The 21136-nt window shown below is 44.3% G+C and overlaps 1 protein-coding gene and 1 pseudogene across 1 annotated transcript in view; one reads left to right on the top strand and one right to left on the bottom strand.

Annotated features, from left to right (window-relative positions):
- Positions 1-21136, top strand: part of LOC126281942 (tyrosine-protein phosphatase non-receptor type 9) — a 769005-nt gene that overhangs the window by 14279 nt on the left and 733590 nt on the right. The gene's annotated exons all lie outside the window — the stretch shown is intronic.
- LOC126282636 (5S ribosomal RNA) lies at positions 19617-19733 on the bottom strand (annotated as a pseudogene).

Here is a 21136-nt window from a genome sequence, read left to right as displayed (position 1 = left end):
TTATGACCTGTAGATTAAAACTGAAGAAACTGCAAAAATGTGGGAAATTAAGGAGATGGGACCTGGATAAACTGAAAGAACCAGAGGTTGTACAGAGTTTCAGGGAGAGCATAAGGGGACAATTGACAGGAATAGGAGAAAGAAATACCGTAGAAGAAGAATGGGTAGCTGTGAGGGATGAAGTAGTGAAGGCAGCAGAGGATAAAGTAGGTAAAAAGACGAGGGCTGCTAGAAATCCTTGGGTAACAGAAGAAATATTGAATTTAATTGATGAAAGGAGAAAATATAAAAATGCAGTAAATGAAGCAGGCAAAAAGGAATACAGACGTCTCAAAAATGAGATCGACAGGAAGTGCACAATAGCTAAAGAGGGATGGCTAGAGGACAAATGTAAGGATGTAGAAGCTTATCTCACTAGGGGTAAGATAGATACTGCCTACAGGAAAATTAAAGATACCTTTGGAGAGAAGAGAACTACGTGTATGAATATCAAGAGCTCAGATGGCAACCCGTTTCTAAGCAAAGAAGGGAAGGAAAAAAGGTGGAAGGAGTATACAGAAGGTTTATACAAGGGTGATGTACTTGAGGACAATATTATGGAAATGGAAGAGGATGTAGATGAAGACGAAATGGGAGATACGATACTGCGTGAAGAGTTTGACAGAGCACTGAAAGACCTGAGTCGAAACAAGGCCCCCGGAGTAGACAACATTCCATTAGAACTACTGACGGCCTTGGGAGAGCCAGTCATGACAAAACTCTACCAGCTGGTGAGCAAGATGTATGAGACAGGCGAAATACCCTCAGACTTCAAGAAGAATATAATAATTCCAATTCCAAAGAAAGCAGGTGCTGACAGATGTGAAAATTACCGAACTATCAGTTTAATAAGTCACAGCTGCAAAATACTAACGCGAATTCTTTACAGACGAATGGAAAAACTGGTAGATGCGGACCTCGGGGAGGATCAGTTTGGATTCCGTCGAAATGTTGGAACACGTGAGGCAATACTGACCTTACGACTTATCTTAGAAGAAAGATTAAGAAAAGGCAAACCTACGTTTCTAGCATTTGTGGACTTAGAGAAAGCTTTTGACAATGTTGACTGGAATACTCTTTTTCAAATTCTAAAGGTGGCAGGGGTAAAATACAGGGAGCGAAAGGCTATTTACAATTTGTACAGATACCAGATGGCAGTCATAAAAGTCGAGGGGCATGAAAGGGAAGCAGTGGTTGGGAAGGGAGTGAGACAGGGTTGTGGTCTCTCCCCGATGTTATTCAATCTGTATATTGAGCAAGCAGTAAAGGAAACAAAAGAAAAATTTGGAGTAGGTATTAAAATTCATGGAGACGAAGTAAAAACTTTGAGGAAGAAGAAAAGATGTTGAGGTTCGCTGATGACATCGTAATTCTGTTAGAGACGGCAAAGGACTTGGAAGAGCAGTTGAACGGAATGGACAGTGCCTTGAAAGGAGGATATAAGATGAACATCAACAAAAGCAAAACGAGGATAATGGAATATAGTCAAATTAAATCGGGTGATGCTGAGGGAATTAGATTAGGAAATGAGACACTTAAAGTAGTAAAGGAGTTTTGCTATTTAGGAAGTAAAATAACTGATGATGGTCTAAGTAGAGAGGATATAAAATGTAGACTGGCAATGGCAAGGAAAGCGTTTCTGAAGAAGAGAAATTTGTTAACATCGAATATAGATTTATGTATCAGGAAGTCGTTTCTGAAAGTATTTGTTTGGAGTGTAGCCATGTATGGAAGTGAAACATGGACAATAACTAGTTTGGACAAGAAGAGAATAGAAGCTTTCGAGATGTGGTGCTACAGAAGAGTACTGAAGATAAGGTGGATAGATCACGTAACTAATGAGGAGGTATTGAATAGGATTGGGGAGAAGAGAAGTTTGTGGCACAACTTGACTAGAAGAAGGGATCGGTTGGTAGGACATGTTTTGAGGCATCAAGGGATCACAAATTTAGCGTTGGAGGGCAGCGTGGAGGGTAAAAATCGTAGAGGGAGACCGAGAGATAAGTACACTAAGCAGATTCAGAAGGATGTAGGTTGCAGTAGGTACTGGGAGATGAAGCAGCTTGCACAGGATAGAGTAGCATGGAGAGCTGCATCAAACCAGTCTCAGGACTGAAGACAACAACAACAACAACAACGACAGAACAAATTACCCTCAAGAATTATAAAGCAACTTACGGACACTGTGGCCACACAAACGAATAATTTAATGTGGCTTATCAAAACCTATAAGGTACGTCCCGGTGACATAGCATCATGAAATTTAGCAAGAAGCAAGGTTCCACAGTACAACTACCGGTAGAGACAAAAAAATCCGAAAATTTGTAATTATATTACATAAAAATATTTTTTGGCATTAGAACCTACAATAGCATTCATAATCCGTCAAAAGCGCAATAGAAAAAAATATTGCTGCATGCTAATAAAAAATTTAACTTGCAGTCATATTTTAGAGAGTAAATCAAAAATATGTTATTAAATCTTCTCTCTCTACGTAAATAAACTGAAGTCCCCTGCTTCGTAAATGTCTGTGCTAGTCTCAGGAAATACTGTAGAGATTGTGATGCGACTTTGGAATTACCGGGGCTGATGCTTGCCAGTATCGATATCGATAACAAGGAAAAGTCATAGAGATTCTCTAGCCCCAGGGTCGATGAGAACTATCTACACACATTATTAAGTTTGTACGGAACCCTCAACGCACGAATCCTACTCTCACTTGCAAATTTTTGTGCTGTAGCGACACACACACACACACACACACACACACACACACACACACACACACACACACAGTGGGAGTGAATGACTAGGAGCTCTGTACTGGCCAATCAGCGCCTGGCACGCTTCCCGCTTCGACGTGGACGATGCTTTATCAGCGCGACCACTGGCGGTTCTGTGCTGTTCGTTGATAACAGCTGAATGCGCCATTCACTTTCCTCCATCTGATACGAACCTGTTCGATGCATTAGTCAAAGCTCTCATATGCACGAATTATGAGTTTTGTTCCCTCGTCTGTATTCTGCTTTTGTCGAACGCATTTAGAATGAGATCTGTAATTTTTTTATACAGAAGTCTGTGGATTGCTGTGTTATAAAAGTTAAATTACGTGTTTGTATTGGTAGCACTGTCAAAAACAGTATCGTATCGTTTCATAGTAAAAACACGCGTTGTATGTCGATGTGCTAACGTTTTTCCAAGGAAAAAAGGAAAAGTGACGAATAGATTGATAAATCTCTCAAAAAGTGAAGTATGACACCAGAACGAAGTGTTTTTAAGAAACGTGGGTTTCATGGTAATAGATTTTCGAATAAAGGGAAACATTGTGTTCAACATGGGGCGAGTAAACTTAAGGACAATGAGATACAGGCAAACTTGTCAGTATCTAGAGAAACACCCATTAATGCTTCAAGGATTAAAATAAAACGTTGTGATACACAGTTTTCTCAAAACGAAAGTGGTCTAAGTGGTAGGTTAGGTTATATTCTGATGTATTTACACATCTTAGCACGGGTGTTAGGTGAATGTGTGTGTTGTAAAATGTGGAGGGCCAGTTAGTTTACATGAAGACAGTGAGGTATCAAATGGACTGGACAGGAAACTTATCATTAATTGTGCCAGTTGAAAATATACGGATTCATTTTGGAATTCTCCTAAGTGTAAAGATAATTATTATGAAGTAAATGTTAGGTGTTTTTTTTTTGGATTGAGAGCTATTGGCAAAGGACACACTGCAGCAGAAACAAAGTGTGCCGTGATGAATATGCCACGCTCACCTTGTAGAATCGACAAGTATACAGGATTTATTGGAGCTGCTGTGGAATCTGTTGCATTGTGAGTCAATGAAGGGTGCTGCAAACGAAGCTGTTAAAATAAATGATGATATGACTGACATACCAGTAGCTTTTGATGGCACTTGGCAGAAGCGTGTTTACAGTTCTAAGAATTCTGTTGCTACGGTGACCAGTGTGAATAATGAAAAAGGTTATAGATTTCCAGATTTTAACCAAACATTGTTATAAGTGTAAGTCATGGAATGAAGCAGGGCATACCTGTGACAGAAATTATGAAGGAACAAGTGGTGGTATGGAGGCCTTTGTGGCTACTGAAGTTTTTAGTCGATCTGTGAACGAAGTGGGAGTGTGTAACACTAAGTTCGTAGGTGATGGAGACTCAAAAGCATATAACAGTGTAGAAGCCGCTCAGCCTTAAGGTGAGAAGATTATCGCAAAACTGGTATGTGTTGGTCATATCCAGAAGAGGATGGGCAACAGGTTGAGGAAGTTGAAAAAAAGTTTGAGAGACAAGAAGCTTTCTGATGGTGAAACCATAAGAGGCACGCTGACAGACAAAATGACTGATGAACTACAACAGTATTTTGGGATGGCCATTGGAAATAATACTGAGGATTTGTTCAAAATGAAGCAGGCAGACTACCTTCTCCTACAGTCAACTCCTGGACCTGATTCATACTGCAATTACTGCAATGCCCAGTACTCAAACAGTCCATACAGGCATAAACATTCCATACCAGCAGCAGTCATGGGTATCATATTGAAACTTCTTTATTCAAATGAGTGTTTCTGTACTTAAATGGCAGAATGACAGAGTTGATGAAACGTCTACGTTATTTGATTCTGAAACATCTGAGTAGTACTTAACGCACTGAGCCTACTTTCTCTTTACTTTTTCCTATCATGTCCACATTGACCCACAATATTCTAGCGCAACGCAATCTGACTGCTCAAAAAAATTGCAACCTGGCTTCAAATAATTAATCAAAAGAATGGCCCTGACTAAAAAGAAATCTTAACAATAACCAATAACCTATACATTTCATTAAGCACTTATTTCACAAAAATCTTCAAAACGCGAACTACTGCAATACAGTGAACGTCAGTTCTGCCAGCTAAATAAAAAGATTCTAACTACTAAAGCCACTAACCACTAATAAGCATGTGGTCAGCAAAGGAAAGATTTTGTTGCAAATCAAATAATGTTATTTTTTACCTTAATAATGTGACATCCAGTTCAAACACGAATAGAAATCGTCATTGACATCTAGTACAAAGGTATATAATCATTAATAACATTCAATCTCCAAGTCGAACATGTACAGATCGTTAGCCTACGCTAACACTTCAGACCTCTACCGTCCATCAATGCTAACTTCTCATATCTAACATTCATCACTGCTGGCTCTTCACCTCGAACTGCCCAACAGCACTTCCATCACTGCTGGCGACTTAACTTGCAACTGCCCAACACTACTGGCGATTAACTTCCAACAACGAGTCCAACCAGCCACAGAGTCTCTTACAAAGAAAGCGCAGTCAGAGATCCAGTGCAATGCGCTACACAGCGGTGCCGGCGCAGAAGCAGCCCACTTAGAATAGAACCTATTTACAGAGACCTGGCAAATCCTGAATTACTGAAGAAATGTCTGCATGGTCAGACTCAAAATCTCAATGAGTCGTTCAATAATCCTATACGGACTCGCTTACCAAAAAATGTTCTTGTTGGAATGAAGACACTAAAGTGGGGTGGTCAGTGATGCTGTTATTGCTTTTAATGATGGCAACGTTGGTAGGGTGAAAGTGCTTCAGCATATGGGAATTAAACCTGGAGCATACTGCATCAGAGAACTTGAACGGATAGACAAGGTTTGCATTGATAATGCAGAGTGTGCACCACTACGGAGTCCAGAAAGAAAGGGAAAAAAAAAAAATTGGCAAAAGATCAAGAGGGTAATATACAGTATGGTGTACGGTGCTTCTGAGTGACTAAAAATAAAAATATATTAAGTGAGTTACAGTCTTTCGAAAATTAAGAAGCCGTTCCTGTAAAATTACATTTTCTGTTGCATTTTCCCCTTAATCTCAAAAGCCACTTCCAGTAGATTATTTACGTTTTCAGGGAGTAATAACATACATATCCTGAACTAAAAGAAGTAGATAATGTTATTCCACTATTGGCCATTAAAATTGCTACACCACGAAGATGTCGTGCTACAGACGCGAAATGCAACTGACAGGAAGAAGCTGCTGTGATATGCAAATGATTAGCTTTTCAGAGCATTCACACAAGGTTGGCGCCCGTAGCGACACCTACAACGTGCTGACATGAAAGTTTCCAACCGATTTCTCTTTCACAAACAGGAGTTGATTGGCGTTGCCTGGAGAAACGTTGTGATGCCTCGTGTAAGGAGGAGAAATGCGTACCATCACGTTACCGACTTCGATAAAGGTCGGATTGTAGCCCATCGCGATTGCGGTTTATCGTATCGCGACATTGGTGCTCGCATTGGTCGAGTTCCAATGACTGTTAGCAGAATATGGAATCGGTGAGTTCAGGAGGGTAATAGGGACGCCGTGCTGGATCCCAACGGCCTCGTATCACTAGCAGTCGAGATGACAGGAATCTTATCCGCATGGCTGTAACGGATCGTGCAGCCACGTCTCGATCCCTGAGTCAACGACAACGTTTGCAAATGGCTCTGAGCACTATGGGACTTAACTTCCGAGGTCATCAGTCCCCTAGAACTCAGAACTACTTAAACCTAACTAACCTAAGGACGTCACACACATCAATGCCCGAGGCAGGATTCGAACCGCAACCGTAGCAGTCGCGATTCCAGATTGTAGCGCCTAGAACCACTCGTCCACCCCGGCCGGCACAACGTTTGCAGCAGTATGGACTATCAGGTCGGAAACCATGGCTTCGGTTACCCTTGACGCTGCATCACAGACAGGAGCGCCTGCGATAGTGTACTCAACGAGGAACCTGGCAAAACGTTATTTTTTCGGATGAATCCAGGTTCTGTTTACAGCATCATGATGGTCGCATCCGTGTTTCGCGACATCGCGGTGAACGCACATTGGAAGCGTGTATTCGTCATCGCCATACTGGCGTATAACCCGGCGTGATGGTATGGGGCGCGACTGGTTACACGTCTCGGTCTCTTGTTCGCATTGACGGCACTTTGAACAGTGGACGTTACATTTGAGTTGTGTTACGACCCGTGGCTCTACCCGTCATTCGATCCCTGCGAACCCCACATTCCAGCAGGATAATGCACGGCCACATGTTGCAGGTCCTGTACGAGGCCTTTCTGGATACAGAAAATGTTCGACTGCTGCCCTGGCCAACACATTCTCCAGATCTCTCACCAATTGAAAACGCCTGGTCAGTGGTGGCCGAGCAACTGGCTCGTCACAATACACCAGTCACTACTCTTGATGAACTGTGTTATCGTGTTGAAGCTGCATGGGCAGCTGTACCAGTACACACCATCCAAGCTCTGTTTGACTCAATGCCCAGGCATTTCAAGGCCGTTATTACGGCCAGAAGTGGTTGTTCTGGGTAATGATTTCTCAGGATGTATGCACCCAAATTGCGTGAAAATGTAATCACATGTCAGTTCTAGTATAATATATTTGTCCAATGAATTCCCGTTTATCATCTGCATTTCTTCTTGGCGTAGAAATTTTAATGTACAGTAGTGTGTAACTAGAATTATCTAGGATAACGTACAAAAAAGTACACAAAATTTTAACCGTGTAACTAAATAACTGTATTTCCTAAAGCTGTGGCTGAAATGCAATTATTTTAGTTCAGTAGACTCAGAACATACAGTTTAATGCCCTGTAGTTTCGTGTCAATGGGTACAGTGGTTCCTGAAATACAGGGAAGCCAAGTCACTAAATGTACCACTGCCGGGATAGGGCGTTCCAACTCCCCGTCAAGCGGCACCCGAACCGACGCTGTCTGCTGGCGGAGACGGCGCCGTGAGGGCTGGCTGGCTGGCTGGCTGGCTGGCGTACCGTACCGTCTGCCGTGCGGACCTGAGCGCGCGCACGCCGGATATCCTGCTTCGGCACAGCACAGCGGCCGTGCCCGCTGCCTACCGGCCGTCGGCCGCAGGTGGACGCAACCGGCGACGTCTGACAAGTGCGGCGCTCGTCCCTGGCTGCGCCAGTGCCAGCTGACCGAGGGGAGGCTCAGTGCAACTGTTTGTTACCGGCGCTGCACAGGCCGTCTCATAATAATGATGCGGGTCAAGCTACACGAACATACTCGTTCAAGTCACGTTAATATGTCGACCGCCAACGTTAGACGTTATGTCCAATAACCACTCACAGGCGGCAGGTGGCAGTACAAGCTGTGCAGGGTATATAAAGCGCATTGGAGGACGAGGAGAACAGTGCATCCTTCCTCGTAATGGAAAAACGTAGTGATTTATCTGACCTTCAGAAAGATACACTGTGTGATCAAAAGTATCCGGAGACCTGGCTCAAAATGACTTAAGAGTTCTTGGCACCCTCCATCGGAAATGCTGGAATTCAATGTGGTGTTGGCCCACCGTTAGCCTTCATGACAGCTTCCACTCTTGCAGGCAAACGTTCAGTCAGGCGCTGGAAGGTTTCTTGGGGAATGACAGCCCATGCACTGAGGAGAGAGGTATTGATGTCAATCGGTGAGGCCTGGCACGAAGTCGGCGTTCCAAAACATACCAAAGGTGTACTATGGGATTCAGGTCAGGAGTCAGTGGAGGCCAGTCCATTACAAACCGTGCATTATGAACAGGTGCTAGATCGTGTTGATGGATGCAGTCGCCATGCCGGAATTGCTCTTCAACAGTGGGAAGCAAGAAAACGCTTTAAACATCCATGAAGGCATGTGCTGTGTTAGTGCCACGGAAAACAAGGAGTGCAAGCCCCCCTCCATGAAAAACAAGACCACACCACACCACCACGGCCCCCGAATTTTACTGTTGGCACTACACACGCCGGCAGATGACGTTCACCTGGTATTCGCCATACCCACACCCAACCATCGGATCGCCACATTGTTTACCGTGATTTATCACTCCACACAACTTTTTGCGCTGTTTAATCATACCATGTTTACGCTCAATAGTCCGCCCTGGTAGCTGAGTGGTCAGCGCGACGGAACATCATACCTAACGGCCCGGGTTCGATTCCCGGCTGGTTCGGAGATTTTCTCTGCTTAGTGATTGGTTGTTGTGATGTCCTTATCATCGTCATTTCATCCCCATCGACACGCAAGTCACCGAAGTGGCGTCAACTCCAAAGACTTGCACCAGGCGAACGGTCTACCCGACGGGAGGCCCTAGCCACACGGCATTTCCAGTGAGCTCAATACACCAAGCGAGGCGTCGTTTGGCGTTTACCGGCCTGATGTGTAGCTTATGAGCAGCCGCTCGACCATGAAATCCAAGTTTTCTCACCTCCCGCTTAACTGTCACAGTACTTGCAGTGGTTTCTGATGCAGTTTGGAATTCTTGTGTGATCGTCTATATATAGATTTCTGCCTAATACGCGTTACGACCATTTTCAACTGTCGGCGGACTCTGTCAGTCAGCAGACGAAGGTCCACCTGTACGGTTTTGTGCTGTACCTGTCCCTTCACGTTTCCACTTCACTATCACATCGGAAACAGCGCACCTAGGGATGTTTAGGAGTGTGGAAATCTCGCATACAGACGTATGAAACAAGTGACACCCAATCACCTGACCACGTTTGAAGTCCCCATTCTGCTCTCTCACGGTGTCTAATGACTACTGAGGTCGCCGATATGGAGTACCTGGCAATAGGTGGCAGCACAATGCACCTAATGTGAAAAACGTATGTTTCTGCGGGTGTCCGGATACTTTTGATCTTATAGTGTGTGATCATTGCCTCTCTGGCCAAGGGTAGAAACAGTTCTGAAGCAGGCATGTTTGTAAAGTGTTTGCCTGTCGCCGTGCTTAAAGTATACAGAGCATGGGGAAAAAATCGCACTATCCAGAACCAGCGACGAGGAAACTGTAGTGGATCACGGACCATATATGACAAGCTTGAACGACGACTGCGGAGATGTGTACCGGAGAGTAGACGTGCAACTGTTGAGCAACTGACTGCCCAGATGAATCAAGGGGTTACCAACAACGTCTCCTCAACGACCGTTTAGTGGACGTTGCTATGTATGGGCCTCTGCAGCAGGTGGCTGGCTCGTGAACCCATGCTGACCGCTGTTTATCAGCTATGAAGTCTGGAATTTGGACGTCCACTGAGTGGCGATAGGCGGCCTTTTGAGATGAATTACGTTTAATGCTCCATCGGACAGATCGTCGTTGGCGTGTGCTGTGTGAAACATCTAACAAAGAGGGGGGGGGGGGGGGGATTATGATGTGAGGTATGTTTTCGTGGCATTCCCTGAGTGACCCCGTCATTCTGCAAGGCACAGTGGATCAACGAAAGTATGCCTCTATTCTTGGGACCATGTTCACTCCTTCATGCAGTTTGATTTTCCTCGACACGGTGGCACCAACCAGCAGGACAATGCAACGTGTGTCAAAGCTTGCTGGGTACGCAGGTGGTTCAAATATCACGCCGCGGTGTCTCAGGCGCCTTGCCACGGTTCGCGCGGCTCCTCCCGTCGGAGGTTCGAGTCTTCCCTCGGGCATGGGTATGTGAGTTGTCCTTAGCGTTAGTTAAAGTTAGATTAAGCAGTGTGTAAGCCTAGGGACTGATGCCCTAACAGTTTGGTCCCATAGGACCTTCCCACAAATTTCCAAAACTTTTTCGAATAGCACCAGGATTAGTTTACAGTGCTCACCTCGCCACCAAACTCCCCGAATATAACCTCAGTCTAGCATCTTTGGAACCACCTCGAACGGTCTGTTCGTGCAATGGGCTCTCGACCTGACCACATAACTGGAGACGGCATGGCTGTCCATCCCTGCTGGTGCCTACCGGAACCTCACTGACTCTCTTCTTGGTCGTCTCGTAGCGGTCCGCAATGTAAAAGGTCGCCATTTAGGCTTTTGACAGGTAGTCACATTAATGTGGCCTGTTTCAAATAGTATCCCTGTTAAGAGGCGATGATGAATACTTGAAGTATGTTATATAATTTCGACATGTAGCATAAATAATACGCTACTGAGCCACATAGATGCTAATTTAAATTTGTGTTTGTTGCTCTAAAAGTCAGCCGTGGTTGAGTGCGGTACGTTTCATTCTCTAACTATTACAGTAGCTGCACAAAATGTACAGAAATTCACGCTTCTGATCTTCGTAATAACCAACTAGTCTGCATGCACAGATATAAACTGTGACGTTCTTTTACTAGGTTAACTACTTCAAGACTTCATCCTGGTTTAAATTTACGTAGCGTGAACTAACATTTTGTGCTTCCCCTAAGCAACGAATTCACAGGTCTGCTCCAGCTAGGCGTAACGCGAACAACGGAAAACGAAGAATTTTAGTTTAGCTGGCTGCGCTTTTAGTTTTAGAAAGATCGTAGTATCCTTATAGAGGAACTTGCTTCGTTACAGGTACTTTCTGATTTGATGCTGAGAAGGAATGAACTCTTATTTCGTGTCTTGTGCTACGTAACTACTGGTATTCAGTTATTTTTCCTAATCTGCTCTTTCAGAGCTACGACTTCAGTGCTCAACAAATTTACAGATGTCGGTGTCGTCTCAGTTAAAACTGCAGACAGTACTTAATAATACCAGTAAACGACACGAGCTGTAAATTGTTTTACTTCTCCATTGATATTTATTCCACTACTAACTACAAGAGAGTAATCACAAGAGCCATCTGTTTATATTCCTCACTTGATATTCCTTGACCGTAAAGTCGAAGAGAATAAGTAATGAATTATACCCGCGTCCTCCAGTTTAGCTACTAAACGAATTTTACGAGGGCAAGTCAAAAAGTAAAGGGACGTCTGAAAAAAGGAATATTTATTGTGATGATAGAAAACTGAAACATGCATTATTTTTCTTCATAACCTCCCTAAATTTCAGCTTACTTTGTCCAAATTTCACTAGTCTTTTGATTCTGTCAGAAAAAAAAAATGTTTTCGGTTGCACCTGTAACCAATGTTGCGCCGCATCAATGACTTCTGCATCGGTTGTAAATCTTCTTCTCTTGAGAGCTTCCTTAAATGTTCCAAAGATATGGAAATCGCTTGGAGTACCGTATGGCGTGTGTTTCAACAGTTCGAAACCCAATTCCTTTAATCTTTTGGCCGTCCGTTAGGCAGAATGTGACCGAGCGTTATCTTGCTGCAGGATGTCACCTGTTCGCAGTTTTCCGCGACGTTTGCATGTAATAGCAGGTTTCAGTTTAATTAGTGACACTTCACAATAGTTCTCACTGTTCTCAGTTTCGCCTCTTTGCTACCACACCTTCCATGTCCCTGAATAGTGTTAGAATAATCTTCCAACTGATGGTTGACGTTTAAATTTCTTAACTTCTGGTGATAATGGGTGTTCCCAAACCGTGCTCGAAACTATATTTTTCAGTTCGTGATGATGCATGTGTCTTCAGTAACGGTTTGCTGTAAAAATCCATCTCCTTCGCTGTGATAAGGGGCCAAATACTTACGAGAGAAGTCCATTCTTTGTGCCTTATGCTGTGCTAACAATTCTTTCGGTACCCATCTTGCACATACTTTCCGAAAATTTAGCCTGTCGTGTAGGATGGAATACGCTGAACCACGACTAATATGTAAAGCATTGGCTATTTCGTCCACTATGATTCGTCTGCTTTCGATCACCATACCCTCAACAACTTCCAAATCGTCTCCAGTTGTTGACGTCAATGGCTTGCCCGGTCTTTCCTCGTCACATAGAGAAGTTCTTCCCCGCGCTCTATCTATTCGTAGATCTTGCTTCGCGATAAACAGCTGTCACCATACTGGGCTTGCATTCGACGAATAACTTCCGCAGGTTTAAAAACTTTCATAAACAAAAAGCGAATCACTGCCCCTATTTCCTTCTTGGTGCAGATCGACGCAGGAGTTGCCATGTTACACATTCTGCTACAATACAACGACTAACGCGGGAATAAGAGTGACACGCTGTATAGAGTAGTTTCAGATGACGATACTTCAGCCCTGGATACTAGCAGTGTTACTAAACCCCACGGCGAGAAACTGAAGTCCATTTACTTTTTGACTTCCCCTCGTATTTCACCCAGTTCAGTCATACGCAACAATTAAGTGATAACTTTGCAAAAGTAGTTACATTCCCAGACCTACGGAAGTACTGTTTATCTAACTGGGAAAAATAGTCCGTTTCACTTCTGCTACGTTACTATTAAGGCGCCGTAGGCGATCAAACAATTTGCCAAACTTCACTTGCTTTTCAGATTATTAGTCAGTGTGCTGCTTTGTTTGACGAGTTTGTCACACATCGACTGTGATTGAGAGAAATTTTAATTGATAACCGATTTGATATACAAGTTTGACCGTGTACGCAAGCGTGTGTCAAACCATAGTTGGCTGCTTGCCGGACATCGGATCTGACGAATGTTGATGTTTCGCCGCTGGTTTTGAGCGAGAAAGATCAAAAGAGTTTATGGACAGAAACAAAAGACCATTGGCACTCGCGAAAATGGTAGAGTTGTTGCTTCTTTGCCTCCCAAATATTACCCAGCAAGACGTTAAGAAGAAAATCTATATTCTACGCGCGACGAACAAACGGAAGTATGATAAAATAAAAAAAATCGTAACTCCAGCTCTTTCTGGACGATTTGTATGTATTTTTTGAATTTCCATTTTTAGAGGACCAAGTAGAAAAGGAAGTCGGTATTAGTACAATCGAAAATCACGCAATTAATGTTTAATTAGTGTCAGTATATGAATTTAGCGTCGTCAAATGTTTTATATACAGAAAATTTTTATAAATTTTATGCAACGCCGTTATTACAAGCATTTTTTGCTATGGAATTGCTCCAGCTGTAACGAAGTATTCACTAAAACGCTTTCGAACTTGTTTTGCCTTTCATATAAAATTTGCTGCTTTATGTGGTTGAACTTGAAACATGTCATTTGGACATATTCTCTGTGAAACAGGTGTAATATTACCGGTAGCAAAATCTTCATTATTTACACTGACGTGTAGTTTGATGAACTTAGTTGCTATTGTTTGACAGACCCATGGAAACAAATAGTGAATTTTACAAACAAGTTTTCAGTAACAGAAGCTTGCTGCTTGTTTTGCAAGAGTGATAAGCTTCGCCCGTTTCAATAAAAGTCGCTTGTTGCCATAAAAGTGATGTTAGACACAGCTTTGACAAAAACTAGTATTCTCTCTATTAGTGTACTCAAAACGGCAGGAAACCGAATGATTGACGATTACGCTCATTACAATGATATTGTAACAATATGTTTATGGTTTATGACTTCAGGCGCCAATCTAGGGACACAGCATCGATACTCATCAGCAATACCGGTTGGTTGGTCGATTCGTGGAAGAGGACCAAACAGCGAGGTCATTCGGTCACTTCGGATTAGGGAAGGGTAGGGAAAGAAGTCGGTCGTGCCCATTCAAAGGGACAATTACGGCATTTGCCTGAAGCGATTTAGAGAAATCACGGAAAACCTAAATCAGGATCGTCCGACGCGGGTTTGGACCGTCCTCGCGAATACGAATCCAGCGTACTAACCACTGCGCCACCTCGCTCAGGTAACACTACTGTTAGCACACTTTAGTTCTCGAGTGACTCCTTCCGCTCATTTCATGCCTTTTTCCCACAACTACGCTCCAAAATGCTCGACGGTCCCTGTTCGTCAGTATATCCAGGTATTGCTTCTCTACTGGCCATACACTACTTCCTGCCTCTTTTTATACTAGCGGGTTCACCTCTCGTGTCATCTAGTGATCAATTACACAGTACATATGGGTGTTCAGATACTTTTGATCCGATAGTGTATTTGTTGTTGGTTAGTTACGTACTGAACTGAAAAGTTTCGTCGCCATTCTCCAGCCCAGGCCGCAGAAAGTTTATTCAGTCGCACGCGGGCGTCTGACATTTGACTTTTCCTCACTAAAGAGAACGGCGCGCCATAAATGCAACAGTGAAACTTAATTTTGGCATTTAGGCCAACAGTAGCTTTCATCCAGTTAGCTGACCATCTCTCCTGGGAGTTTATCCGCGGCGCTAGGCCACTTGTGTGGGCGGCCCCTTTATGTACCCGTTCCTCACTTCGCAGTCCAAATAGGATTACTCCGTTTCTGTACCTGTGGCGTTTTCATACCGTCGCCGCGCTCCAGAAGTATCATTTCTCAACACTGTCGTACTGCTCAGAACTCTGAAAGCTATTTGCAGCAACAAATTATTTACATACTGAAATGGCGTCCGGTCACATCTTAACGTATTTCATTGACTAAGGTAGTGTGTAGTGGCTGCGCTTTACTTGTCAGGTCGTTCTTCCGAAATGCACTTAAGTGTTGTATGAAGCACAGTAGAACAACGAAAAGTATCCTCACGCAAAGGCTCATTACCTACAACGTCTATACGTAGTTAACCAATTAAAAGTGAAATGGCCACAAAAGTCTGGATGAAGAAATCCGGCGAGTGGAAAACTAGTACACAGTAATGTTACTCTAATATAGAGCTACGTTTTCTAACAAATACGTAATTACAGAGAGAACCTAAAATAACACAAAAAGATCATCGGTGAACACACACAAACGGTTTACACTCTATAGATGTGGGATTTCGTTGTTTTCCTGCGGCCTGTGAACTGACTTCTCCAGGCACTTGTAACGGAAACTGCAGTGGATGGTTCAAATAGCTCTGAGCTCTATGGGACTTAACATCTTAGGTCATCAGTCCCCTAGAACTTAGAACTACTTAAACCTAACTAACCTAAGGACATCACACACATCCATGCCCGAGGCAGGATTCGAACCTGCGACCGTAAACTGCAGTGGAATGTAGATTTTGTCATACCGAGCAGCTTTGAACTTCTTCACATAGCCATAAACCTGCAGAAGTGGAAGAAGCGGTTAGAACTTTAAACAATTCCCAGCATTAGCCAGAGATTGATCACGAATTTTTTTTACCGCGAGTTACTTGACCAAAACACTCAGAAAATAACAGTGAACGACCTCCCAAAATATTTTCATTGGAGTTCTCATTAATCCTGTGTAAGAGTTAAAAGTGCACTGTCCCAAAACTGCTACCTCACATTTCAACTTCATGAGAATAAAAGGGCTTCGGTTGGTACTCCGCTGCTCAGTACTTGCCGCTCGAGCGTTAGGCGGCTGCAGCGAGGGCGAGCGACTGACGAACTACCGGTCCGAGCGAAAGTTTAAATGCTGTGCTTTCAGAAGGTGGCAACTGCGTATTAACAAAATTACGGTCCCAACTTTCGCACAGGATCGTTTGCGGGGGCTGACATCGTGCAAGTGTGATCTTTTCTCCTTAAAATATGAGGTCAATTGGTGATGTTTCCGTGTAAGATAAAACGTACTTCCTCTCTGTCCTTCTTTATACGGCACAGAGAAAATGTTGGCTATTCCAAAGCCGCCAGGGATGGCCGAGCGGTTCTAGGCGCTTCAGTGTCGAACCGCGCTGCTGCTACGGTCGCAGGTTCGAATCCTGCCTCGGGCATGAGTGTGTGTGATGTCCTTAGGTTAGTTAGGTTTAAGTAGTTGTAAGTTCTAGGGGACTGATGACCTCAGAAGTTAAGTCCCATAGTGCTCAGATCCATTTGCACCATTTTGCTATTCCAAATGAATGCACGTCCTGATGTGAAAGGAACATCTTTATCCTCAAAAGCCGTGGAAACAGCTACTACCTATGCGCCAAAAGTTAACATACAGTTCCAGTTACAGAAATCGTAGCGGGCCCTGTTTTTGTATACTATAAAGTACGGCCAACAGGAAATCGTTTTATTTTATTAGCGTAGGTCAGTCTTGTTAACTGCAAATAGTGTGTACCTAGCAGAAGAGCTGCAGTTCGCGGCGTTTAAACGGTAGTAAACGATTCAGCCCGCTTTGCCTCTAAATTATAGCTCAAAAAAAAAAAAAAAAAAAAAAAAAAAAGTTTCAAATGGCTCTGAGCACTATGGGACTTAACATCTGAGGTCATCAGTCCCCTAGACTTAGAACTACTTAAACCTAACCAACCTAAGGACATCACACACATCCATGCCCGAGGCATGATTCGAACCTGCGATCGTAGCAGTCGTGCGGTTCCGCACTGAGCGCCTGAGGCGTTGTTTCATTTGGAACGAACTCTGATCTCACTATGCCTTCAACCATAGGTCCAAGTATCATCCCCAATAACAATTGTGGTTCAAATGGCACTATGGCACTATGGGACTTAACATCTGAGGTCATGAGTCCCCTAGACTTGGAACTACTTAAACCTAACCAACCTAAGGACATCACACACATCCATGCCCGAGGCATGATTCGAACCTGCGACCGTAGCGGTCACGCGGTTGCAGACTGTAGCGCCTAGAACCGCACGGCCACTCCGGCTGTCAAATTTTAGCTCATTTCTTCAATATTTATGTGGGAAAGGTTTTAACGCCAACATTAACAAGTGCCGCATCATTGTACTCGACATCTCAAGAGCATTCTAATGACGTTCAGAAAAGTATAACGTTCCATTTTAAAAATTTATACGAGCTTCAGTATCTCGTTTCATACAAGCCTAAGTATTTTAGTTACGCAACAAGATTAACTGCCCATCTGCTTACTATCATTAGTCGAAAAGCTCGTTTCGATATCTTGAATCGCCCACAAAATACGACAGGTTCAAATGGTTCAAATGGCTCTGAGCACTGTGGGACTTAACTTCTGAGGTCATCAGTCCCCTAGAACTTAGAACTACTTAAACCTGACTAACCTAAGGACATCACACACATCCAGCAGGATTCGAACCACCGACCAGGGCCCGTGTTGCCGCGGCAGCCTCGCCAGCGGCGAAGTCCCGTTCAAGGTCAACCGCCTAGCGAGCAAACCAGAGTGCAATTAAAAAAAAAAAAAAAAAATCACGAGCGGTCTGGTGCGACCCATAACCAACACAATCAATATTTTTTTTAGAAAGGAAATAAGGAAAGTAGATTAGGAACTTTATTGTCTATAATAAATCATAAAATCTCCATTGGTTTTTATTTTACAATTTCCACTACCAACTTTGGCCCATATAAAAAGGTATTCATCAGCATTTAATTTCTTCTTCTTTCTCGTACTCAAAACAAATGGCATGCTTGGAACAAGCCTTCAAACTGCGATAGACAGGTACACTGCGCCGCCAGCGACGACGCCATGCACGTCGCAGAGGCATTGCTGTAGCGGTCGCGCGGTTCAAGACTGTAGCGCCTAGAACCGCTTGGTCGCCCCGGCCGCAAAATGCGAGAGGTTGTACGCCTTGACGCAAATCACTCTGTGTGACTCGGCCTTCAACTCACAACTTTATTGACAAATAAAAAAATATTGACCTGGTAATTATTTTCTTCGCGATCGAGTGACTCCGTAACGGTCTTGATATGTGGGAGAGCGTAAGTCCATCCCCTAATTACCAAAAAGACCCCCCTCTCCCCTCCGCCATCACCACGCCACTCTCGATAATTTAAACAACCGAACTCGGTGAATAAAACAGCTTGCAACGTCTGATTACTTTACATACACGGTCCGTTCACATTAAGGTGACCACCGTCTATATTCGACGTCAGCTTGCAATAACCGCTGACAGACGGCAGACTAGCAGTGGATGGTACGTAACATGTATCTTCGGGGTTTGGGGGGACGACGTGAAAAACCGTGCAGTGATTTCGTAACGCGGAAATGTGTTTTACCTGGCGTCCAAAAGGGTACGATCATTGGCTTGCGGGACAATCGTGGAAGCGTTTCCCGTTTGCGTGCCGCCGTTGCTACAGTACACCGTCCATGGCAAAATGGCGCTCTGCAAAAACGGCGCCGAGGCAAGCGTGATACACCGTGGGCCGTAGATGACAGAGGTGAATGACGTCTGCGGAGTTGTGTATGGGCCAATAGAAGTGCAGCTTTTGAGCAACTAACCGCCTAGATGAACCAACAAGCTACCAACAGTGTTTCCTCAACGACCGTTCAGCGAACGTTGCTGCGTATGGGCCTTCCCAGCAGGCACCTGATTCATGTCCCCATGCTGACGGCTGCTGACGGAATTTGCAAGCAGACACCACACTGCACGTCCTATGATTGGCGACAAGAGGCCCTTTCAGATGAGTCACGTATTATGTTCCATCGGACCCTAAGCAAACACCGTGCAACAATCGTTGGAAGGGTTCAGATCGGAGGCGGGAGCGTTAAGGTCTCAACCGAGAAACCTGGTGCAGTAGACCACGGCACTGGAGTCAACATAGCCCCACGCTCCTGTCAGTACCTTCAAGAACCTCATTGATTCTCTTCCTACACGTCTCGCAGCGGTCCATGCTGCAAACTCTCGTTATTCACACTTTTGACAGTAGTCACATAAGTGTGACTCTAGCGTGTGTAAATTAATGCGTTAAATGTTTGACGTCAAGCATCTGAAGAATTTTTGGTTGAAGGTGTAAAAACTAAAAACTAAACTTAGCTCCCCTGAACAGACCATGAATGCCCAACGGTACCGACCGGCCGCCGTGTCATCCTCAGACCATAGGCGTCACTGGATGCGGATATGGAGGGGCATATGGTCAGCACACCGCTCTCCCGGCCGTCTGTCAGTTTACGAGACCGGTGCCTCTACTTCTCAATCAAGGAGCTCCTCAGTTTGCCTCACAAGGGCTGAGTGCACCCCGCATGCCAACAGCGCTCGGCAGACCGGATGGTCACCCATCAACTACTAGCCCAGCCCAACAGCGCTTAGCTTCGGTGATCTCACGGGAACCGGTGTTACAAGTGCGGCAAGGCCGTTGGCGGTTGAAGGTGCAGAGCCCTAATTATGTTGGTTCTGCTAACGGGTGTCCAGAATGTGAGGACGAATTTGAATTTTGCGCCATTTTGTCACATGACGGGTAGCAGGAGTAATTTTTTCATGTTTGTTATTTGCGGTCCTTTCCATTAGTAGCCTTATAGCGTTTGAGTGAGCATTGTTGTTTGTTGTTTATTTTCATCGTGGAGCAGACGACAACTCAACAAAGTACCAAAGAGATAAAAAGTTATTACAAAAACAGTGAAATTCCCACGGCAACCGTTCGTGGATTGCGTGTGACACTCGGGCTTAACGCTGCTCCAACCAATCAGCAGCTCGGAAGTTGATCCGGAAGTTTGAGACCAGTGGTTATGTTTCAAACGTTAAGAAAACGGGACGACCGCGTTCTATTCGAGCACAACAAAACGTTGCTGTCCTGCGTGACAGTGTGACCGTAAGCCCGAGAAAATCTGTTCGCCGACGAGCTCAGCAATTGAATTTATCAACAAGTTCACTGCCTGAAATCCTTTCAAATGATCTGATAATCCATGTGTACAAGATTCAATTCACACAAGAGTTGCCGGTCTTGTGGCCGAGCGGTTCGAGGCGCTTCAGTCCGGAGCCGCGCGTCTGCTGCGGACGCAGTTTCGAATCCTGCCTCGGGCTTGGATGTGTGTGATGTCCATACTTTAGTTAGGTTTAAGTACTTCTAAGTCTAGGGGACTGATGACCTCAGATGTTAAGTCCCATAGTGCTTAGTCATTTTGAACGCAAGAGTTGAAGCGTGCACAACATGGAAAGAGACATCGATTTGCTCAATGGGTGTTGGGTCGAAAAAGGAGAACGAGAATTTCACAAAAAAGAATAATTTTCTCAAATTAAGCGAACTGCCACCTCGAAGGGTACGTCAATAAGCAGACCTGCAGAATTTGGGGTAACAAAAACCCGCGAGTGCCTGTGGAAGATGAGATGCATCAGCGACGCACGATTGTGTGGCGTGGGTTTCAGGCGGGAGGAGTGATCGGTCCGTACTTTTTCGGAAACGATGAGGGAGCCTCCGTCACTGTGAATGACGACCGTTAACGACACGTGCTTTCTGATTGGTTTTTCCCTCTTATTGATGTTGTTGTTGTTGTGGTTTTCAGTCCTGACACTGGTTACTGGTTTGATGCAGCTCTGTCTTATTGATGAAAATGACGAATTTTGATTTCAGCAAGATGGCACGACATGTCACACAGCCCATGAAACGATTGCCCTGCTGAATGAAAAGTTTCCAAAAAAATTATCTGTTTACGTGGCAACCAGGAATGGCATGCCAGAGCGTGCGGATTTCTGAAATCAAAAGTGTACGTGAGTGCACCACAAACAATACAACAATTGAAGTATGAAATTAAAAGGGTTATTAACGC

The sequence above is a fragment of the Schistocerca gregaria genome, chromosome 7, assembly GCF_023897955.1.
Source record: "Schistocerca gregaria isolate iqSchGreg1 chromosome 7, iqSchGreg1.2, whole genome shotgun sequence".
NCBI classification, from domain to species: Eukaryota; Metazoa; Arthropoda; class Insecta; order Orthoptera; family Acrididae; genus Schistocerca; species Schistocerca gregaria.
This window is presented reverse-complemented; position numbering and strand designations above follow the sequence as displayed.